The sequence below is a fragment of the Lissotriton vulgaris genome, chromosome 3_1, assembly GCF_964263255.1.
Source record: "Lissotriton vulgaris chromosome 3_1, aLisVul1.2, whole genome shotgun sequence".
Classification (NCBI taxonomy): Eukaryota; Metazoa; Chordata; class Amphibia; order Caudata; family Salamandridae; genus Lissotriton; species Lissotriton vulgaris.
Genome location: NC_141689.1, coordinates 659,815,944 through 659,841,633, shown reverse-complemented (window position 1 = coordinate 659,841,633; position 25,690 = coordinate 659,815,944).

Here is a 25,690-nt window from a genome sequence, read left to right as displayed (position 1 = left end):
CCTAACACAACCGATGGAGCATCTTGCTAGATTTATCCCCCCCATTAGTACACCCTACTGCACATCGCCAGCCAAGTAAGGCAGGCCTCATTCATAGGAAGAGCTGCATAGTTCTGTTGCGTCAGCAGCAACTGTTGCCTGACTTGGTTACCCCCGGCACCCCTACTGTGATTATCTAGATCTGCAATATTAGCCTTTGCTTGTAACAGAGCCTCCTTCCGAGACCTGCGGGCTGCCACACAAAAAGAGATATCGACACCCCGTAAAGTGAGCTTTAATGCCTCCCACAGAAACTGAACTATTGATCGAGAGCGCTTTCCACTCCCTGTAGTCTGTCTTCTGGAGGTTCCACGTCAAAAGATGCTAACGGAAGGGCTGTTTCGCCCACCCATCTGAAACATAAGAGTAATCGGCGAATGATCAGAGAGACCCCTCGGAAGGATTTCCGCCTCCACCACCCTACCAGCTGCTGCCCGGGGGACAAACAAATAGTCAAGGCGAGAGTAGGAATCCTGGACCGCTGAGGGATATGTGTATCCCTGAACATTTCCGTGTAACCGGCACCAGGGGTCCACCCAATCCAGCCCAGACACCAACGAGGAAAGTTTTGTGACTTGGCGATCAGCTGCACACCCAACGATCCCAGGACACATCCATCATATTATTCCAGTCGCCCCATCCATGGACAGGCCATCAGGTATATCCACCTATAATGACATAAGCCGCTCTACCAGGCCCCATGAAAGCGGAGGAGGGGCATATACACAGCCTAGCACCACGGGTTCCTCCTTGACCATGCCCTGCAGGAACAGGTAACGCCCCTGAGTATCTGCCCACATCTTGGCATGTGTGCATGGAACTCAGTGGTGAATCAAGATGGCCACCCCGTGATCCCTGCACAAACCCTGAATGGAACCCCTGAGCTTAACCATAACACTGGAGGCAGAGCACCTTCAAAACCATAAGATGTGTTTCTTGTAGCATGAGGATATCCACATGGGCCCTCGTAGCCAGCTGAAAAAGGACCCCTTGTTTAATTTTATCTAGTACTCCCCTGACATTCCAGCTTACTATTCTGCGGGTCCCGGGAGACACCCGGGCGCTAATAGGTGGGTCGGCCATGATAGGATACACAGGTGCAAAAAAAGTATGTGGTATGTGCATAGAGGCCTAACAATACTGTAGCAAAGTGCGACTTGAAAACAAAAACAAGAACAACCCAACAACCCCCCCACCCTATACTTCAATAACGATGAGCATCTGTTGCGGTGGGTGCAGCCTGCAGACCCCAACAGGGAGTCCTGGCACACCTCAACCAATGGATCCCCAACTTACAACCTGTTAGATTTGGGGGTCTCTAGTTAGTACAGGTAGGTACTTGTGACAACTAGGAGCCCTTGCCTCTGGTCAGGGTAAAGGGGATACACTACTAAAATAACCCCTGCTCCCCCCCTTGGTAGCTTGGCACGAGCAGACAGGCTTATATCAGAATATTTCAACAAGAAGAGAGGTAGGGAGAGTAGTTTGACACTCTTATTCCCCGGTTCATCATCAATAAACAAAAAAAGAGTGTCTTAAGGAGTAGGCTTGACCACAGTAGGGAGCAACAAACTTAAGAAACGGAAATAACCTCCCTGGGATGTTTAAGGAAAGCCCTCACTCACCACCTAGTGATGACATGCTTCATCATCGGGCTCCACCAATGAGACCGAGTGTCTCTATGGTGTGCTACAACGCCAGATGTACTGTGGAGCGGGATGGTGAGTTCAGGACATGTTGTGTGAAAGTAAATTAAATTAATGAGTGGTGAGGGTATTAAAATAGTCAGTAGTGTATCAGAAGGTAATTATTTATTCTATGATCACTAAAGACAGTATTAAAATTTGTATGTGTATGGAAGCAGTCCACTTTTAGTTGAGTGGTAGATTCCTATGTATTAGTCGACATGTTTCTTGACAAAGAAACGGTGTGATTTTACCCGGCAATTCATCAGGACTGTAAGTGTTCTATACCCTGGCGGTATGGACGCGCTAAGGCCCACCCTTACCTAGGGGCGTGTAAGTGAAAATAAACAAAAAAGTGAAAAAAGTGCAAAAAATTAGGAAGAATAACTGTCTTCCTAATAACTCCTGGTTTAGGAGGCTTCAACTTTGCGGTTTCTGCACCTGGAATGAAAAGGGGGACAAAGACATACATATAGGACAGAACAGACCATGATAGGATACACAGGTGCAAAAAAAAGTATGTGATACGTGCATAGAGGCCTAACAATACTGTAGCAAAGTGCGACTTGAAAACAAAAACAAGAACAACCCAACAACCCCCCCACCCTATACTTCAATAACGATGAAGCATCTGTTGCGTTGGGTGCAGCCTGCAGACCCAAACAGGGAGTCCTGGCACACCTCAACCAATGGATTTGGGGGTCTCTAGTTAGCACAGGTAGGTACTTGTGACAACTAGGAACCCTTGCCTCTGGTCAGGGTAAAGGGGATACACTACTAAAATAACCCCTGCTCCCCCCCCTTGGTAGCTTGGCACGAGCAGACAGGCTTATATCAGAGGCAGTGTTTAAAGCATTTGTGACCACATACAGTAACCCAGTGACAACACTACAAATGGACACCACACAAGGTTTATATCCAAAATAAGTATTCTTTATATAGCTTTAACACAAGACCATTAAACAACAGAAATCCACAATAGTTCAATTCTTAAGATGCAACACTTTGCGTCTATGTACCTTACGATGCTTTGCGCTTCCACAACAAGTAATGTTGCAGCGATGGAAATGCATCAAAGTTCCGGTGCAAAGAAATCAAGACGTGAAGATCTTCCCGACGCGGCACGCTTCTCCGATGATGCGAGAAGTCTCAATTCGATGCATCAGTTGCAGCGGCGACACCCCTGTTCAGCGATGCGACGGCAACAGCCTCTGCTGTGAAACTCTTCTCCGACGTTTGGGAGAAGCTTCCGCATGATGCGACAACTACAGCAGCGACATCCTTGTTCAGAAATGCGACTGCAGCAGCTACGACGGCGGCGCGTTTCTGCGGGCATGCGAGGCGCTTTTATCGATGCCGTGCAATGCGACAGCGGCGACACCCTTGTTCAGAGATGCGACGGCAGCCACAGCGACGGCGATACGCTTCTTCCTCGTTGTGAGACACTTCTCTCGATGCGGTGCAATACAACAGCTCCAGCGGTGACACCCTTGTTCAGATTTACGACAGCAGCAGCGACGGTGACACACTTCCTCTTTGTTGCAAGACGCTCTTCTCGATGCGGTGCAATACGACAGCTCCAGTGGCGACACCCTTGTTCAGAGATGCGACAGCAGCAGCAGCAACGGCGACACACTTCTTCCTCGTTGAGTTGCGCTTCCAGCTCCTTGTGACATGCAGTCACTCAGAAGGCACAAAACCGCAGCAGGCACTTCCAAAGAACTCTGGGAAGCTGGGGGGTGGAGTCTGTTGTCCCTGAGACTTCAGCAGAAGGCACGCTCTTTTACAAGCCCTTGGAGATTCTTCACAAGTTGAAAGTAAAGCACACAAAGTCCTTTCTCCTTTCTTTGGCAGTCAGGCAACCACTGCAGGCCAATCCCCTAAGCAGCACTTCAGCTTAGGAATAGTCCCTTGTCAGTTTCTTCAGGTTCCTCTCCTCAGCAGAGGTGTCTTCTTGTAGTCCAAAAGTGATCTAATTTCTTGGGATCAGAGTCCCAATATTTATACCCCAAAATCCTTTGTTCTCCATGGGGAGAGGGGCCTTTACCCAGTCCAAACCAGTTCTGAAGCACTCTGTTTACAGGACTCCTTCTTTCCTTTCACAGTGCAGGGCAGAAACATCAGACACCCCACAGGAGGTGGATCCAGCATTGTGGAGAGAAAGCACAGCCCTGGAGCACTTTGTTATAATCATTCCTTCTCTTCTTTCACAGTGCAGGGCAGAGACATCAGCCGCACCCCAGGAGGTGGAGCCAGCACTGTGGAAGGCAGGCAAAGCCCTATTTAAGGTTCAAGTGCAACTCCTCCCACCCATCTAGATGCAGATCTCTCTATTCACAACTGGGCTGACTCATTCTGTCTTTTGAAATTCCCCCGCCCTGTCACTCAAACTTCAGACAAGGAATACACAACCTAGCAGAGGCAGGCTTTGGATAGTTAGACAAGAAAATACCTACTTTCTAAAAGTGGTATTTTCAAACACAGAATGTTAAAACCAACTTCACGAAAATATGTATTTTATCATTCTGAGTTCAGGCATATTAAACTCGAATTTCTACCATGTTCCCTGAGTCAGTTAGATTATAAAATGTAATAATCTAACTGCCCATTCTGGCCTTTGGATAACCGGTAGCCTTGCCATAGTGAAAAACGAAAATGGCTGTAATTCACTATTAGGACATGCCACACACACCAGGGCATATCCTACCTTATACTTACAATACACCCTGCCCTTGGACCTATCATAGGGGTGTCTGATATGAAGAAAAGGGAAGGTTTAGGGACTGGCAAGCGGGTGCACTTGCCCAGTCAGCATGACAGTACCAAACTGCACGCAGGCTCTGCAATGGCAGACCTTAGACACATTTTACAAGTCTGCTTCTGTGGGTGGCGCAACCAGTACTGCAAGCCTGCCGGCAGCATTTGGATTTACAAGCCCTGGGCACACTCAGTGCACTAAACTAGGGTCTGACAAGTAAACCAAATCAGTCAATCATGGAACCACTGATTAATACATCAATTTACAGTAGGGAGCACTTGCACGGTGGCACTGGACAGCAGTGGCACAGTGCCCAAAGCACTTAACACCAGCAAAAACACACGAGGCAACAGCAAAAATGGAAGGGAAACCCACGCCAATGGTGCCCGGTCTAACACAACCCAATGTCAGCAGGCACCCTCTCCGTTGGAAAGTATCTAACAGAGAAGCCGGCAGTCACTTGGACTCCTCTGATCAAAGCAACAGTGTCAAAGTTACACAGGACTGCGGTCTCCCCTTCCAAGTAGGAGACTGATGAAGTCTGCCGGGAGGCCGATCCGGCCCGGGGGGATGCACTGCAGGAGTGGGATCGACGGCTGGATCTGGAGCGTCTGCGATGTTTATTTTTCGATTGAGGCTGCTTACGAGCTGCCTCACTGGATGAAGAGTCTGATTCTCGCCAATGGGGAGTATGGGGACGCAACCTCACCATCTCATCTGTCCACTGAAACACTTCCTCCGGTGAGTAAAAAAAAAAGGGTGCAGGATCAGTACACCACTCGCAACCAGGCCGGATACAGCAAAGCATATGGGAGTAAAGACACCGAAGACGAGAATTGGCTGCAAAAAAGAACTGTCTCCGTTGCTGGACAAGTTTTGTGGAGTCAAGAAAAATAAGTATGCGTGCATTTTCAAAGAGCAGAGGTTCCTTGGCCCTGGCCTGTTTAAATATGACATCACAGTCATGATAGTTCCGCAACTTTGTGATGACCGGCCTCGGATGGGCTCCAGGCGGAGGCTTCTGCATAAGAGCTCTATGGGCATGCACGACCACAAAGCAGCTTGACAAGGACTTCAGGAGAAGCCAGCTCTTCAGCCACTGAGTAAGAAACTGCTCCATATCCCCCCTCACACCCCTCCGGGAAGTCAACAAAGCGGAGGCTGTTACGCCTGGCCATTCCCTCTGCATCCTCCACGCGCGTTGTAAAGCCCCACTGGGTTGTCTCAAGGGTGGCCTCCCGCTTCTGTAGAGTGGCAACATCGTCCTCCACTCCAGACATCTGTGTTTCAGTCTCCGTGAAGTGAGCCATAGCATTTCGCAGGTCCTGTTGGAGGAGCATGACATCAGAGCCAACCGCCCCGATTTTAGGAGCAAGGCCATCCCTGGACTGCGTGATAGCGGCCATGAGTGCAACATTGTCTGGTATGTCTGGTGCAGCCCCCTACGCCCCTCCAGGCACTGCAGCAGTGGCCCCTGGACCTTTATATTTGTCGAGTGTGCTCTGTTTGGCCAAGCCCCCACTCGCCTAGTTCCTAGTCATGGCATCAACTGAGCTCTCCTGTTCCCAGGCCACGCTGCACCGGGTTCCCAAGCCGCGGTGTCAGAGGACTACAGGCCCATCCACATAAGGGAAGGAGAGGCATGCTCCTGAACACATAACGGGCCGATACAGCCCCCCAGGTCGGAGGATAAGCAAGGCGACGAGAGGCTACAGGGCTGTAGCTCTGGGGCCCGCGTGACACGATCTGGCCGCTATTAAGCCGTGCAATATCAGGTCCGCCATTAGATCCGGCGCCTCCAGCCATTATGGCAACTCTCAGCACGGTCTTGGCAGAGGCTCTTGTTAAGATCTATAACATCTCATTGGAGGCGGCGGTCTTTCCCAATAAATGGAAGGGTGCACGGGTAAAGGTGTCAGAAGACCCGGATGCCCTACAGAACTATAGGACAATCTCTCTTCTCTCCTGCTGCTCGAAGGTCTTGGAAACTCTGGTGAACCAACAGCTTTCCAATTACTTGGAACAGCACAACCTTTTGGACCCCTCCCAGTCTGGATTTCGTGCATCCCATAGCACTGAGGCTGCACTGTTGGAGGTGAAGGATACCATAAGGATGTCCCTGGATAGCGGGACCCCAGTAATCCTAGTCCTCCTCGACCTGTCAGCAGCGTTTGACACCATCTCACATAAGATGCTGCTAGGCAAACTGAGGGGGATTGGGGTGCAGGGAAGGGCCCTCAAGTGGATTCAAAACTTCCTCTCAGGGTGTACCCGGAGTATCCAGCTAGATACGTTTGTATCACAAATTGCCAAGGTAGATAAGGGCGTACCACAGGGATCTGTGCTCAGTCCGACCCTGTTTAATGTATATGTAACCCCACTGGCAGAGATCATCAGGGGCCATGGTTTTCAAACTATCTCATATGCGGACAATACACAGCTAATCGTCCCGATTGGGGAGCATGTCATCTCCACCCAATCAAGGTTCAGAAGCTGCATGTCCAGCATTGCGACCTGGATGAGGAGGAACTTTTTACAGCTCAACTCATCTAAAACCGAAATACTGCTGTTTGGGAAGGCAGAGGACATCTGGTCCCCAGAATGGTGGCCCACTGAACTGAGCAATGCCTCCGTACCCAGGAGCTGTGCGAAGAATTTGGGCATCACAATAGATAACAAACTAACCATGGAGGAACAGGTCAAGACAGTCTAAGGTGCTTGTTTCGGCACCATGAGAATGCTTAGGAAGGTCTTCCCGTGGATCTCTTTGTCAGCAAGGAAGTCCCTCATCCAGTCACTCCTGGTGAGTCGGCTGTACTATGGAAACTCGTTGCTGGTAGGAGCAAGGGAAGATCTTTTATCTAGACTCCAGGTAGTGCAGAATACCGCAGCCCGGCTTGCCCTCAACAAACCAGCAAGAACTCCATCAGCCCCACTGCTGCACCAGCTACACTGGCCCACAGTGAGGAAGAGAGCTATTTTTAAGATGCTCTGTGTAGCCTTTAGATCACTACAGGGAAAGGGCCCAGCCAACCTTAGGAATAAAATCAGATGGTATCGGTCAGCCCGACAACTGAGATCCAGTAACTCCAATCTTCTCTGTACCCATAAAATACGGAAGGTATGTATTGGAGGTAGAGCCTTTCCCTACCTGGCAGCTAATCACTGGAATACGCTCCCACAAAACCTCAGGTCCTGCAGGGAACTAATCAATTAAAAAAAATTGTTGCAGACATGGCTCTTTTAAACTCACATCCTCTTAACCTTTCTCCTGTATAGCGCCGAGAGATCCTTTCAGGGATGATTCGTTTGCGCTCAACAAATCCACAAATAAATAAATAAATAAAATAAATATGTTGGAGGAAAAGCTGTCCCCCATTGTGTCCAAGTTAAAAGATATAGAGCAAAGTATAGCAGTACAAGTCAAAACTCTGCAATCAACCTGTGTGCTAGACTCTATCAATAACGTGCCAACTAAACCCAAATCCCCAGTAGATGACTTTCAATCAATAGGGTGACCCGGGAATAGCAGTTTGCCTAGCATCATCGTGAACCGTGGGAGAAATTTAGTCCAAAGCCATATAGAGAAGCCGCTGGTGGGTATTACCGAGGGTTTGGCAACGAACGGGACTCAATCAGCAATGCATCGGGCCAGGTTCCAGAGGATCCTGGGATTATCACGGGAAAGCCTCAGTGAGGTTCCATCACTGCCCCGGTAAACCCCGTAGTTATTAATCTTCCACCGCAATCCACCCCGTTGGTGGTTATGCTTGGGAATGTGCCACCACTTTCTCGTGCTACTAATGAGGGTTTTTCCCAGCTCAAGAATAAGGTCACCCACTGGCTTTCCATCAACACCATCGTAGGTCCAGCAGTGGACTGTAAGATCATAATGGTGGATCGTGTGGGGTGGGTGCATAATTCTAGAAAAACAGGAGGGAGTGACTGTAGAATTGTGAATTTCAATGATCGAATGATCATCGAGAGTATATTTAGAGAGGCCCACGCTGGCCTAGCCACTAGGAACTCAGGTATTCAGATCCTCCCTTTAGGTTTTTTCTATCATCCTGAGGCCCCAGGGAGTACCAGTTTTAATTCTTCAAGCAAATGGCAGCCATTTGGCCCTGTTGAAGGCAATAGGATCAGCCAATTGTTGATCTCCCCTGTAGCGAGACATGGCATTTCGGTGGACCGCTATTTCTCACCTATTGCGCAGGGCACAAATAGATTTGCAGCACTCTCGAGGCTGGAGGACTGTGATTGACTGAATGTAAGCTTAGAATCCAATGCGCCATTCATGGAACCACAGGTGTCACCCATACTTTCCCGTCAAAGTGATGACCCTTTAATGCAGATGTTGCCTCGGGTACACTCTCCCGAGTTAAAGAAGGTTTTAGCTACCGCCCAAGCGGGGATCATATGGAGCAAGTAGCTTATCATGTTATTTCTTGGAATATCGCAGAGCTAGTGGGGAAGTTCCGGGATCCAAAATGGGTGCTGTTTATCAGGCAATTCCCTGTGATTTGCCTACAAGAGACCTGGTTGGTGGACTGTAATCTATTTTTAGAGGGTTATAAAGCCCTCTTTGTCCCGGCCTCCCCATCAACTAGCGGTAGAGCTTAGGGCGGTTTGGTTATTTATATAGCACTAGCCTTGAACTGCAGGATCAAGGTACTTTCCCCTATTCATACTGATCTCCAAGTAGTTAGTTTAAAGCGAGGAAACGCGAGCCTGTGCCTGATTAATTTCTACAATGCAGTGAACACTTTTGGGGTCTGTAAGATCACCCAGCTGGGCATCTTTGTTAGACAGTATTGCGGACATGTTGCCCACGGCCTCATGCTAGCAGGGGATTTTAACGTACACCCGTGTGGTGATCCTGCGATAACTAGTATGGGAGAAATGGGCTGTGCCAGGATGTGGGGACTCACTTTCGAACATTCTGCCCAGGGCGATGCACTTTTACTTGATGAATTCGATTTGATTTCTTCTGTGTCTTTTGCCGCTGATTCTAGTAAACAGCCCATTCCATCAGTTAAAGGCCGTAACGCTGGGTCTTTTATAGATCACGTTTTGATCTTGGCTGGCCTCCAAGCTAGCCTCTTGGGATTTATAATTTTAGAAAGTATTTTTACTGTGTGTCCCCAGATTCCCTTTCTGTAATGTACTTAAAGCGTTTGAGGGGATTGTGTCAAAGGTGGGGGCATTACTAACTGTTCCCACACCTAGCGCATCGTTTAGGGATCCTAAATGGTTCGATCCCGCATGTTCTAAAGCTGCAAGGGAGTTAAAGGCAGCTCTGAAAGCTAGTCCAAGAGATCAACCGCGGATAGGGTTGCTTTGTATTAATTATAAAAAGGCTTTGGCAAAACGCAAAGCCGAAATAAGGGACGCAACTTGGAGAGAACTCCTAGACCCAAATACACTAGGTAATAGTGTACAAATGTGGGGACTAATTAACAGACCCTTGTTTGAGAGGGAGAGGGCGGTTGATATTGGCACCAAGATTACTGAGGACGAATGGGTGTCACACTTTGGATCCATATTTAAGAGTACTACAACTCAGACATACCCTAAAGCGGGAGGACATAATGAAGCCCTGTTCCCATTCACGTTGAGTGAGGTAGAGAAAGGCATCCCAGGGATGACGTGCAATAAGGCACCAGGCCCTGATGGTATGCCCCCGGACCTTTTCAAATAAAACCCATCTCTCTGGGACCCGGTCCTTGTGGCCATGCTTAATGTGGCAGTAGGGTCTGGCTGCCCAGAGTCATGGGGTACCTCAAAAATTGTCCCGGTATTCAAGAAGGGAGATCGTAACAGTACCACTTGTTACAGACCAATCTCCCTTATTGATTCCGTGGTCAAGGTCTTGGGCGGTGTAGTGCTGAATAGATTGACAGCCTGGTCAGAAGGTAATAGGATTGTTTCTGATATCTAATATGGGTTTCGCCCAGGGCATGCCACCCTAGCACAATGCCTTAATCTGTACATGATTCTTGGGAAGAACACCATTGCCCGACAGGGCACAGTTTACATGGCGTTTATGGATCTTTCCTCCGCTTTTGACTGGGTCATTTGGGGGCAATTATGGCAGTCCATGAACGCCAAGGGGGTGGAGACCCTTTGGTTAACTTCCTGAGGGACCTGCACAGGGATACAAAGGCAAACATAAGATTTCCCCAGGACCTTAGGGTATCAAGGAATTTTAACGTTGAAAAGGGAGTAAGGCAGGGATGTATTTTGGCCCCTCTTTTATTCTAATTTGTGCATTAATAAATTGGATAAGACCTTGGTTGAAACTGGGGCCGATTACCCTTATGTTAGGCGCAGGGTACTGCCCGGCCTGCTAAATGCGGACAATGCGGTGCGCTTGGCCAGAACCTCAAGGGGTCTGCAGTCCTTATTAAATACTTTCCGTAGTTTTATGGACAATCGTGATCTAGCTATAAACAACTCTAAATCTTACATAATGCAGGTTGGGACGCGTCATAAGAGGCAGAATCCTTTTATGGTGAATGATGAGAAAGTGCCAATAGCTACAAGTTTCTCTAACCTGGGCGTCCTTTTTGATGATCATTTAAATTGGGGCACTCTAGTTCAGAGAAAAAGAGGTGAGATTACCAGAGCGAATACTGCTATTTTCAACTTCGCAACAAAAATGGGTAAGCGCCCAGTTGCTGCCATGTTAAAGATATATCAGGCGAAAGTATCGCAATTGGTAGCTATGGCAGTGAGCTGTGGGGTTACGTAGCATCCGAAGGCATCCAGGTAGCAGAGAACAACTTTTTAAAACAGCTCCTGGGAGTACCGAAAGGAACCTTGAACCTAGCAGTACACGAAGAAACGGGGCCACCTTTTATTGGTGACATTATAGCAATGCGCCCCTTGCTTTTCTGGCTTAAGTGCTGGTCAAATAAAGATTTAGATCTCAACCACCAGCTATTGAAAGAAGTTCTGTGTCTGGACCACATGCTTAACATCCCATGATTAAAATATTTAAAAAGTTGTTTTATGGATCTGGGTCATTTGGACCTATTTTTAAAACCTGACTCAATTACTGCCACGGATGTGGAGTTCGTAAAAAAGACCTTTATCCAACTTTAAAAACTTAACAGAGATGTTGTAGATTTGGCTAAATCCAGCGTCCTTAAATTTGTGATGCTTAAAACCACGCCATTAATGGAGCCATATCTTTCGTGGCCCATGTCGGCACACGAGCGGTTTATATTAACCTGGTTTCAGATGGATTACTTCCATCTTTTACTTGCTGTTCCAAAGGGAAGCCATAGAGGTCAGGTGCTACCCTCCTGTGGCTGCAACGGTATGTCTCCTCAGGATTTGGTGCACTTTATGTTTTTTGTTGCCTCTATGATGCTCCCCGGAGGTTCGTTTTAAAGCCCCTATTAAAAAAGCTAAATTTTAATCAGGTCCGTCCGGCTCTCTGCTTTTTGCAAATGTTAAAGCCAGAATGCACTTTAATTGTGATTGGATATTTGAAATCTGTATTGAAAATCATAAACCGTATGTAGAAACACTAGATCCCTGAACTGTAGTTGTTACCTTATTAGCCTCTCCTCAAGAGTTTATATGTATTTCATGAGTGATCGTTTTATCCTCCAATCTTTTACTTATTCTTAATAGAATGAATTTTCTACATATTGTGATTGTGGAGAATGCTTATGTTTTATCTGATTTATCACATTTTAATGGTTGTAATGCTGCTTTTATGGTTTTTCGCTCTGCAAAACCGAATAAAGTATTTTGATGATGATCGTATAGAAAACTGTCCTGAAGAAGGTGACACATCAAAATTTCACCGAAACGCCGCGTAGACTTATTGTTTTCTTTTTTATGTATATGGACTGTATATTGTTTTAAAACTGTGGAGGTTTATCCCTCTTTTGATTGTGACTAGAATAAAAATATGTTTTTTTAATCAATTGTATTTTGTTTGGCTGCTTTACTGTGCTCTACCGACGTACTAATGTGCTTGAAGGGTTTTGTGTAACAAATGTGTGGTACATACTATGCTGTAGGTAGTGCCTAACAATAGTAATTTGTGTTGGGCTAGGGTCTTTGGATGTCCAGGTTGGGACATTTTTTTATTTGTAATAGAACCTAGAGGGACTCTTGCATACTTACCCTTGGCATACAATAGAAAATACCAATTCTACTTCTTACCTTGTACTACACTTAGGTTAGGTACACTGGTGTAGAACTATTTAGAAGCATCATATGAGTATTCACATTTTAGCCTGTGTTATTTATGCATGTATATGAATAGAATATAGATCATAGCTAAAAGACAATGCTAATATAGTATTATGTCTTCTTACTGCTCACGCTGTACATCTTATATCTTGCATACTGTCTAACGATCATAACAGCTCACATCTCTTGCAAGTAATAAGACTGTTCAATAGATCCTTTTATTGAAAGGCTCATCTAATATTTCTGTGTAACTCTGCAGAAACTAAACATGCACGATTGACTGAGTGAAACTGTTATCTATTGTTTCCACGATTCTGAGACATGTTCCGATTCTAAGGGAAACAAAGTTGTCATGTTTATGCGGTTGTCAGAAACGAATCCCTTCTTGTTCATTCGAGAAGTTTCTAGTGACCTCTGAGTTAGCTGGCACATAAAGTAATTAAGTATAAAATACTCAATAGGAGCATACTGACCTTAGTCCTATACAAAAACTATAGTGTATATTATTCCAATGCGCAGAGCCTATAAGGGAAATAGGAGCTACACTACAGGTGCGACCATCAGCAATTTTGACCTATATTTTGAGGATGACTCCACCCCTATGGTTTTACATGTTAACCACTCCCAAAGTTGAAGCCTAGTTGTACCTCAGATTGTTGTACATGATATGCAATATTTTCTATGAATGGTGCAAGCACCAGACCTCAGCCCTGAAAACAACCAGTGGATGGCATGTCATAAATGTGTCTTCAATGATAGGCTGCCACTAACTCTTCATAGTAAAATCGATACCCATAGATAAGCTGAAAGACAAAGCAGAGGTTTCTGCATACAGCTTGTACAGTATCATGAGGGAATTAGAGCACTGAAGAGGCGATGCATGCTTTAGAATCTATATCGAGTGCCTTGAAGACAATTTTAAAGAGACTGGTTTACAAATAAACATAGTTTCTGCACAGGTAGTTGCGAGATTGCATGACTAGGGGCAAACCATTTAACGATTTGGGCGATTAGAGTGAACTCAGGTAGCTAAACTGAAACAATTGCTCTTTTACGAAAAATAGAAACATTTGCATTATAATATTTCAAAGGCATAGCTAAAGTGAGATGGATATTATTATGTGAAGATAAATTGTGCAACCTCCTGTACATTTCCAATAGAGGTGCTCCAGAGGTCTAAAAATCTATTGATGGGTTTAGTTTTATGAAAGTCACAACTGGCATTTACATCTTACAGTGTAATATTCCTCCTTTTGAACTTTGTCCCTTCCTCCCATTAATTAACTCTTAAAATTCATGTGAAATAGTTCCATTATGCTTTGCTTTTTAGCTTTGTGTTGTCATCAATCAAATAAATAATAAAGTAAAATCTATTGTTGCATAATAAAATTTAAATTCAAGGAAAGATAGCCTTAGGAGGAAATTTCATATCCAGATTTTTTTAAATGAGTAAGGAATGCCACCACTCTAGGATGATGTTGCAAGTCCCAGCATTATTATGTCCAAATTTACTTGACTTGATTAACTTGCTCATGCATTTTAACCTGTAGGCTTAACCCATGCTTGATGGTAGATATATAAATGTATGAAAATGACAAAGGTTAAAGTGCACTGCTGAGCACTGTCGCAGGAAGAGTTACAAGGAATAATTCTGGATTTGTTTTGTGAATTTCTACTTACGTGATGTACATTGCATACGATGTGTGCATTATTATATTTACACTTTTATTTCATTGTTTTTCGCCACAATTAAAATATTTTCTCTTGAGGCAAAACTTCTTCCAAAAATTCCTAAAAATATGAAGCTATATCTTGCCTGTTCAGGGCCTACAAACATATTAAGTCATGCTCTTGACAGGAATAAATCTTTGATAATTTCCTCAGCAAAAATTGGATGTTGAACCCTATTGTAAATATCCACAAACGTGTTAGATTTTGGAGTTCACAAGTTCTCTAGGGCAGTGGTTCTCAAACGTTTTAGAACCGCAACCACTTTTTAATACAACAAACCTTTGTGACTCTCCTTTAATGGACACGAGACATGAGGAGGGCTGATTTTTTAATGCGATTTAAAGCATTGTGTGGTAGCACATTGTCATTAAAAGACACCACATTTTCCATTGAAATGGACACTAAATGTACACAGTTATACAGTTCTACTGATAAATGTACATAGCACTCAATTGAAAATGTGTTGAGATCGGATTGCTGTGAATATTTATCCTTTGTGCGTCAATAAGTAAAGTGTGTTGATGTATTTTTATCCTATTTAAATCTCTGCTTCCAGCACACTCAAAAGTACACAAAATGCAGGTCATTTATTCTTTTCTAACCAATGAATGCATACAGTGGATTTACAGGTATTTACATGTTGTTGTGTGTTGCAAAAAAACGACATCCTAAAGCCTTTCCTTTTACATTCCTTCTACTTCAGAAAGATTGTCACATAATTCCTTTTAAAAACCCCTCTCAATTTACAGCCAGAGCAAATTAAGTAAACATCCATCCCATGTTAAAAGTGTAATTTCTCAGACGATAATGCCAGATATTTGACCTTGGTCTTGGAAGCATGACAAGATAAACACAGAATTGATTTAAAGGTATTTTTATGTATTGCTCGGACTATCCTGACCCACCAAAAATCAGCCCGAGACCCACAGTTTGGGAAACACTGCTTTAGGGAATTCACACACTGGAACGTGCATTCCTCATCTTTGGAAGTAGTTTTATTCACCTGAACATCCAAGTGTGAGTAAGCCTTTTGCCCATCTGTAAAACTATGTTCTGTCAATGGGAAATGTGGATTTACAATTGGCTATTGGTGTGTGCGAGTTCAATCAATCAATCAATCATAGGCATTTATACCGCGCACTACTCACCCGGAGGGTCTCAAGGCGCTTGGGGGGGGGAGGGGGGTTTGGTCCGCCCTGCTCGAACAGCCAGGTCTTGAGCTTCTTCCTGAAGGAGTTGAACTTGGATGTGCATACAGTTTTAAGCATTGAGCCCAATGTTAGGGTGGCAGCCTTCTGATGTAACAGTGGAATCTTTAACAAATCCCACATAGACACATTCAAATAATTGAGGAGCAGTGACCAATAAATTAGGAATCTAACATCACTTTTTTTATGATTGGTCATGTAATTTGATATGAAGTTAAACATCTGAACGTTACTTTGACAAGGCCCAGTAGAGTCAATCCATGCTGGTTATATAAATATATTTCCTTTATAATCACCCCCAGAGCAATTCTAATACTAGATGTTAGACTTCTTGGTCTACAGCAGACTATGCGATTAAGTCCTAGATATCATTTCTGTTAAACATCTGCTCAGCAACAATTAACAGGTATTACAACATACTTCATTGATTCGTCTCAATGAAGCTATATTTGCTAATGTACACTTAGCTACTTCAGACCGCAGCGATAAATTCTATCAGGCTTAATTTTAGAAAATTTCCTGTAAGCTGCTTTTAGTTTTCTCCTTGGGAGGCTGAAAATCATTTACAGTGCTAATTTGCGCCCACTGTCTGTGTTTGAATAAATAATACAACCTAATGTCATTATCTGCATATAGAAATGAAAAAACATCACACATTCATCATCATGCTACTATTTACAGGCAATTCTCATGCTGAAAGGATCTAACAGTTTAATTATTATGGTGTTTATGTTCATTCATAGATTTTGCAAGTGGTTTCCTCATAATTAAAGCAACTGACATTTATGACATTTTCATTTAGTAACTGTAAGATACATCTTTACTTTCTTAGAAACAACAGTTAATGGTAAAAGAAAACTGCCATTAACAACTCACAAGTCTAAGTACTGTGTTCCCATTGACTTCAGAGGGTGAGCACAGATTATCTTTTAGTGTTATCTGGCTTAGTTTAACTAGAGTGGTGGATCCTGCTTGTACAGGGTGCATACTCTGACAACCAGAAACCCCAGTTCTAACAGGTAGGATATGTTTTCCTAAGTGGTGAAAAGAGGTTAACAACCCTTGCCTATTGGTGGCCCTAGGGGAAAACATCCTTTACGACGCAACCGTTACCACGCAGTACCTTTACAACGCAGGTTTTTCAACGCAATTCGTTACAATGACTTGCACTGGGGGGCGCTCTAGGATAGGTAATAGTTTAATTTACTATCCAACACCTTCCCTACTATCCACGGGGACTGGAGTTGGAATAGTAAATTAAACTATTCACTATCCTGCACCCCCCAACGCAAGTCGTTGTAACGACTTGCGTTGAAAAAACTACGTTGTAAAGGCATGCGTGGTAAAAGCATGCGTTGTAACAACATACATCCCGCCCTAGAGACATCCCACAATTGAGTGCAAAGTCCAAAGGTCTGATTTAGAAATTAGCAGAGGGAATACTCCATCACAAAAATGTATATCCTGTCCACCGTATTACTATCCCCATAGGATAGAATGTGATTGTAATATGGCAAACCGGATATCTATCATGTTTGTGATGGAGTGTTCCCCTCTGCCGACTTCTAATTCAGGCCCCAAGTTCTTTACTAAGGAGGCTACATTGGGCATTTGATTTAGAAGATAGGGCAGGTGCAGTGGCTTTGGGTCACTAACCCTTTAGCCCCAAAAATGAAAAAATCTGTTTTATTGTTTTTACACTCAATTAAAGCCTCTTATACTTTTATATCTTATGCCTTCATGTTACATTGTTCTCTTTTCAATGTTGGCTTGTTCAACATGCTTCACAACATCATTGGGAACCTATCACCCCAAGCAATGCTCCTAGATACAAAAATGTCTTATTGCATCATCCTCTCTAGTAACTCCACCACCTTGCATAAGCTCTTCCACTCCCCATTCCACTGTCCAACAACTATAACCAGTGGTCTAGAAAAGCCATAGTACATTACCTTACAAAATCAGTGACATTGATGAGTTAATACAAAATATTTAAAATAATTTTTCTAGGAAACGTGTTAGTCTGCTGTTTTTTAAAAGACTTTTATAGCTTCAAGCAGGATCTGGACTGGCAGAAAAATAAATAGTGATGGGGCAGAGGTGACAAACGATTGTCTTTTTTTTGTTTGCATAAAGGTTGCACTATAAAATAAATGACCTTTAAAGCTTCACTTATATGGCAGCTCTCATCGACTCTCTGCCACTCTCTCCTTTAATGTGTCCCACACCACCCTGTCCTTACACTGTTCCCTCTTGCATTCCATATTGCTTCTATCTGTCTCTCCTCACTTGTGTTCCCTTATTGCACAAGCACGGCCCTCTCTCTTTGCCTCCTCACTTACCCTACTGTGCTACTCTTGGCATGTGTGTTTGTTCCAATTGAACACTCTTTAAACTGCATGCACTGCTGGATTATTCTCAAGATGGTTTGACATATGGGCCAGCATTAGATTTAGGCAGCCCCAAGTCCAACTCCTCCCTTCCCTGTCCATTGTGAATTTACTTTTCTCCATGCAACTGGCTTCCACTCATGCCCATGGAGCCTTGTTTTCCTCTTTTTCCATTTCAAATTGCTTTCTCAAATTCTTATTTCTGCTCTTACTCTGACGCAATAAGACAAGCCTTGCAATGCGTAATTCTTGCATCTGTAAGCATCATTATCCGGAATGAAAACAAGATGTTCAGCAATATGGTGATCATATTTGTCGACAGGGATGCCTACTTCTTGTCGTCTCCAGAGTGGTTGTTCACCTTCTTAAAGAGCTCACAAGCATCTGATCATTTAATGTGCAGTAGAGCAATGATGGTAACCAAATGAAATAGAGTTTCAGGTGTAGAAAATATTTATTTCAATAAAAAAGATTAGAGAAACTACTACATTAAGGGGTTCATACATAAACTTAGCTGAAAAGAACAATAATTTACCGTAAGTCAAACATATCTTCTGATCAATAATAGTCAGCTAACAGAAGAGGACAGTAGGTAGCTTCAATATCCCTCAATGGAGCTAGGGCTACCAGTCAGGTGATAGTTTGTGGGGGTCTGCCTACTTTAGATTGCAAGGTGTCGACAAATTCTCACAACCAATGGAACTGCAGAAACAAATGATAAAAACATCAGTTATCGAATTAGTCAGTGAGATGCTTAATTAGTTTGTCGCTCTTTTGAGCTACTGTATTTATATCAGCCTCTTACATAAAAATACTAGCGCAGCAGTTGAACAGTTAAGTAATCCAAACTCAGCATGTATTGTATTTTTTAACCTGACGTAGCCTTACCAGCACCCAGAAACGGTTGAGTACTGAGCCCTAACTCATTTCCTCCTGGGGAAGGGACATGGAGCCCATTACCACGTCACATAAAAGTGATAGAACCATTCTTGTGGGCATGGGTAGAGCAGCTTGCTGGCCCCTGGCTTTTCAGTGAACTGGGTTAACATAGGCCCCAGCAGTCCCTGGGTGCAGGGGGCCTCCACTCTCCTGGGGGACCCCATTCAGCCTTAGGGCTATCACTTTCTTTGAAGTATGGGAGTTTCAGGTGCCCCTATTCACATTCTGCGGAGAAGGGGCCAGTATTTGGGTTCACACCACTGAGCAGGACATGCTAAATGTATTTGAGCTTTCATTCTTATATGTACATTTTGTTGTCACAGTAAGATATCACCAAATTAAATAACGTGTTTTTAAATATGTGGCCTCCAGGTAAAGAGTTGAAGACTCACTTCTTTAAAGAACACTACATCACAATACACTCACTGTCCACAACCCAGCTTCCTCTCCTCTTACTCCTTCAATGAATGCTTGTTGTTGACCATGTGCAACATTCTACTACCGATTTGGCTAGGTTTGTGCTATCGAAATACCATATACATACATAAATTTAGATAGATACATACACAATTTCCAAGTCCAAGTCACTGTGAATCCAGAATTAGAATTAATCAAGGCTTTTACTCCAAGCTGGTCATAATTATTTTTAGAACACTACTTTGGACTTGTAATATGCTGACTTACAAAATATATAGAAAGACGCAAATTGTAGACGATTCCTTAGAGTTATCAATGAAAACTTGATCCAATCATAGATTTACACGAGTACTCCTAGTTCCCCATCACTTTTGGGCACTGCAGTGCAGACATTATTCAGACGAATGTGTGGTGGAAATAAGTATTTGCACTAGACAATATTCAGACATCAGTCTATTGAAAATTTATATTTGCACAAGTCACCCTTTGTAGCCCACAGACCAGTCATATAGTTACCGCTTTGGCCACCCGTGGCGGTCTCTGCCTTTGCCGCTTCAGCTTCATTGGAGAGGGCTGGTGAGATTCCTCCAATTGCCACCCCGCGATGGCTGAAGAGTGGAGGGGTGTTTGGTGATTGCCGCCTGATATGACATGTAAGAGCGGGTGCAGCCTGCTGCCCCCAAAACTCGTCCCGGCCAGGGTGGACTGCCCCCCTTGCTATTCCACCACTGCCACAATTAGGTGAATTTTTGGGGGACATTGCCACGTAAAATATGACAGTGATACTCGGAAAGGGACATAAGATTCTCCTCCCAGAAATGTTTTCGAAAAAAATAACCTGAATGTCTAAATATTACATAATGTATTTTTTGGGTGTTGCTAATTATTGTTATAATGCTACCCCTATGAATATTTTGGGGAAATTTATTTTAAAAAATTGAATAGTTAAAATGAGTGAAAATTAACGATGCTTCAAATTTGATAGATTTTACAGGAAAATTAATGGCAAACTGGGAAGTTCATTTAAATTGGGCAGAATGATTGGTCAAAACAGGATAAACACATTGCCTCGTTATACAAAAGTTTAAATAGGAAATAAGGACTCTGCCCCAATGAAAATACATGGGACAATAGTGTACTAATGAACAACTTTTATGAAAAGCATCAATGAAAAATGGTTTTATTTTAAGGGCAGTTCTAAAGACATGCACACATATGAACCACAGAGATACACAGTGCACTCACAAGCATGGCAACAACGTTTTCCTTATGATAATAATCTTGAAGGTCTTTATGGGATGCACCCGGCCCTTGCAGGGGAGGTCAAAGAGGGACAGTTCACAGCTGTAGGGTAGAGAAGGTAAGTGAGGGCTATGTGAGGAGTGCATGTGAGGTTTGCGGCTTAACTGGGGAGTGTTGACTCAATCTCCATCTTCAATCACTGGAGATGAATGATTGAAAGCCATGGCCTCTGATACTTTGGCAGAGAGGGGCAGTGGTGCACATTCCCGCTCTGATTTGTACGCACTCTCTGTCGCCACCTGCATTGTACTTCAACTTTGGTTGGGTGGAAAAGTTCCAGCCAAGTAGGAGAAAAATATGACACTTATTATCCTGATTGTTCTCCTCTCTAGGCTGCCATATTTCCTTGGGAAAACACACTCCCTGTGTCTGATTGGAATCTTACTTTTTGGCATAGAAACTCCACAACTTACAGGGATCTTCTGCCGGAGGAGGAAATTGAAATATATTCTATGGGAGCTCTACATGACTAAAGGCAATGTGTGACTTGCTACGGGTAGTGTGTGTTAGTATCAGGAAGTCAGTCAGTCAGTCAGTCAAAGTTCTTTATTCCGATTAATTAAAATCATAAAAGACAATGCAACACACAAAATCATCTTCTGCACATTAAAATATATAAATAATTAAGAACACATTTGGATCTTACATTTCATATGTTTCATATAAGCGCAATTTTAAAATACTTTAAAATAGTAAACAATATAAAATATAAGAACAAGCCCTACACAAAGATTGCAGTTATGGAAGTCTCCTTTTGTTTTGCAGGGCTGCTGCCACCAAAAAACTGGCTACGCTAAAGGTAACTTGGACAGAACTAATCATTTGTAGATGTAAAAGGGCAGGCCTTACTTGAGCAAAGCCAGATTCCCGCAAGATTGGATATAAGAATTTTTTACGTGCCTCCAGGCAGTGCTCACAGAACATTACCAGGTGGAGCGTATCCTGTAAGGAGAAGCTATCACAGGTACAAGGTGCGGTGTCTTCAGGTTTCCCCCATTTAGGATATAGACCTAACGTGAGATGGATTTGATTGAACCTGAATCTAGTCAGGAGAAAGTGATGGAAAGGCTTCGTGACATACGTTAGATACGGTTCAATCCCTGGGGAAGTTAGTAAACCATAAGTCAATCTCACCGTTGGTTTTCTAATTTCTACCTCCTCCCTTTCTGCCTTCAGCAAATTGCGAAAATTATGCTTGATCCACCCTATATCCTCCTTCTTAATGCCCTGTGGCGATTATTACAATTGTGGTCGACCCAGCCTGCCGCATGCCGCTCTAACGTAAGACAGCCATGGGACCCTATCCGCCTTCTCAAGGGCAACACAATCTCTCAGTATCAGGTGGTTAAGGGAGATCTCCTCGTTCAGCCAGGTTTTAACCCAGCGAATCAATGGGGCCATTTGTAAATAGTCTGACACATAACCCAGTCCAAGTTCGCAGTGTATGGAAAATGTAGGGGATGATTGTGGGAGGGACAAGAGGGATCTGAGGAACCAGTTTTCTACAGTGTGTATCTTTGATGGAACTACATAACCCCAGGTATCCACACCATAGGAGGCAATTGCCAAACACTTTGATTTAACCCCTTCGATGCTGATGACGGAACGGTTCCGTCATCAGCATCGGTTGAGCTGTGCTGATGACGGAACCGTTCCGTCATGACTCCGCCCGCGCAAGGCGGAGCCAGCACAGGCGGGGAATACGCCCCGCACGCAAGGGGTAAAAATGTTTAGCATTGCTTCCATGGGTCTTGCTCCCAATCTCTTGGAGAAGTTCAAAAGAGCTGTGGTAGATCTTGTTACAACGTTGCTCTTTTGCTTCATTTTGGGGCCACAGTTCCCCTTCTCGTCGAATAAGACTTCCAAGTAGGGGAAAGACGGCACCCTCGACATTTCTATTCCATTGCACGTGAAGGTTTTAACTTTCAGGTTTTTATTCCGGGCACCGGCGACCATTACATGGGATTTTGATGTGTTAACCTTCAAATCCAGAGCTTCCATGAAACTGCCAAAGTGATCCAACAGCCTCTGTAGGCCCATGCCCGTGCGTGCGAGTAGGACGGCGTCGTCCGCGTACAGGAGGACCGGGATACCCATCCCACCTATACGCGGAATATCTAATGTAGCCAAGTCCAGTGATTTTTCAAGGGCATTGATATAGATGGTAAAAAGAAGAGGGGTCAGAATACAGCCTTGTCTGACCCCCCTTCTAGAACTAAATTGTTCAGTACAACGGCCATCCCTCATCACCCTAACAGAGGCAGACAGGTCTTGATGAAGGACAGCTAAAAAATCAACCAAGGACTCATCCATACCCATCTACTGAAAAATAAACCACAGTTTTGAGCGATTAACTAAATCAAAAGCCGACGATAAATCCATGAAACCCAAATATAAAAGTCCCTCCTTCACGGCTGTATATGTGCTTATAAGGAGGTATAAGTTTAGGCATTGGTCCATGGTGCTCTAAAACCATACTGGAGGTTAGAGAGGACCCCCCCTATTTGCAAGCCAGTCCCCCAATCTCTCTAGGATGACCCTGCCCAAGATTTTAACGGCTGAGTCCAACAATGAGATTGGCCTGTAACAGGCGGGGTCCCCTCTGTTACCCTTCTTAAAAATAGGGAAAATGACAGAAGAAGACCAAGAGGATGGGAAGCCCATGGTAGAAACCGCATTAAATATATTGGTCAAGATTCTGGCCCAAAATTGTGGATACTGGATGTACATATCTGCAGGAACCCCATCTGGGCCTGGGGCCTTATTTCTACTTGACTCTTTAATGGCCCTTACTACCTCAGCCAAGTGGAATCTGACAGGCGTAGCCTGCCGGACAGAATCAACATCGGCAAATGCTGGCCCTCTCTGATCTATATCATAAATGCTTTTAAAGTGTTCAAGCCAGCTCTCGTCTGGGATTACACAGTCCGTGTCTAGATTCTCCTGGTCCGAGAAAAACGGCTGATTAATAACATCCCAGAATTTCCTGCTGTCCCTTCTCACATCTGTGGATAGCAGATTTTCCCAAGCCTCCTCCTTGATTTGACGCTTGCGAGTATTAATTGCGATTTTATAATCTTCCTGGAGGTCCACGACTAGGGATCTATTCCTCGGTCTAACTTTGAGTTCCTTTAATAGGGCGCTATGAGCAATTGTGCAGTTTGTATCGAACCATTTGTAGGCCCTCCCTGTATGGGCGCTATCACCGGCCTCGAGGTCTTTAGCGATCTGCTTGCACACTTCTACATAGGCATCAACAACGTCAACACCTGCAGCAGTGTCATTCAAGCAGACAGCCAGGTTGGCCTCACTTTTGAGTGCGAGTTTCTCAAAGAAAACTTCTGGGACAACCCTATTCCATTTAATCCGTCTCCCCTGGTCTGTTGTCGACAGGTGCCTAGGCGCCCCCCCTCTTGAGTCATTCTGATTCCTAAAAATGACAAGATCAACTTCCAGCAGAACCGGGTTATGGTCGCTGAAGGCTGAAGTCACTACACTATAGATCAAGGTTTTAGCCAAAACACCAGGGGATAAAACATATGGTCAAAAACAGTGTTTGCCCCTCTCCCTATAAAGGTTGGGGTTCTCGCCTCGTCGTTACTGGTGCCTGGTTCAAATAAGTTCATGTTTGAGAGGAGACCCTCTAAGGCCTCTCCCTCCTTACTGTGCTCAAAAGGGGGGACCCCCTCAGACGGAGACCCTCCATGAACGTTGTTATAGCAATCCCACGAACAAGGATGTATATTAAAATCTCCCAGAAGAACCACCTATGGGGCAGAAGAGAGATCGTGTTTATAGACTGACAAAAAATGCCCCAGGGCACTCAAATGCTCATTAATAGGTGAGCCCTTCCTTGAGTTATAAAAGGTAATAAGTAGAAATTTCTGTTGGTCAGGAATGGTCCATTCAATTATAAGAAAATTCCAAGAGGCAGTTTCCAGTTTCTTAAAAACCCCTGGCAAATTCAGCGAAAGAAGGATAAGCAGTCCCCCTTTGGATCTTCCTATTAGTCCGTGAACTGCAGGGACAGAAAAACTAAGATACCCATCTAGTGAGAAGCTGGGAGAGGTGTCCCAAGTCGCCTGAAGAGCTAGAATATCATGGTGCTTGATGAACTCCATCCAAATAGGGTCTGTGGCTTTAGATCTGATACCTGCCATGTTCCAGATAAAAAATTTGCATGTCGGCCTCTGGGGATCATTCTTAACTCTCTCCTCCATCGAGCTATGGGGTAGTCAATCATTCATATCCATTGAGGCCAATGGGGAGAAACGATTAGTGAGACCTATATTTACTGTATGTAGGTCACCCTGCTGAACAACCACCAGATCATTGGAAGATCCCCTTTCTGCCCTCCCTAACCACTCTTGTGTAGACCTTTGTTGGGTGATAATGTTGGTCTGATGGTGTGATGAGCTCGAATTAGTGCGAGGTGGCCCTTCTTGATATTTTAAAGTAGATTTTCTAAACGGCCTTAAAGGTCTGTCCGGTGGGTAAAAAACGGCAAGAGGAAGAGGTCTAATACCATCATTTGTCAGGTCTGAGGCATCCCAGAACAGTCTGTGCGCACTGTCCTGATTGTTAAAATTTACCACTAGGCAGTCCCCTGGAATACATTTAGGGTGACGCCCTACCCAACTAACCCTCCTTGCCATAATGACGGTGCTTGTGATATCTGTGCCACCACTACTAAACTGGGAGCAACATTCCCTGGCCAATACCATAAGATGGTGGGTTGTCTCGCCTGTAACTGCGTTTGCTGGTGGAACCCCAGTAAAGAGGCCAACCAGAGGAGCAGTCTCCGGGGGCAGCTCCAGGCAGCTATCTCTATGGGGAGCCGACTTAACTCCATGAGTAGTACTCAAAATCCCACCCCTCATGTGCCTCGACCCCTCCAGAACATCCCCGTTAACCAGGCTTCTATCATAGGAAGCTACTGGGGCCTTATTTATAGTGTTAACCCTAGGGTGAGTAATGTTTAGGTTGTGAGAGTTGGCCCGGTTCCCC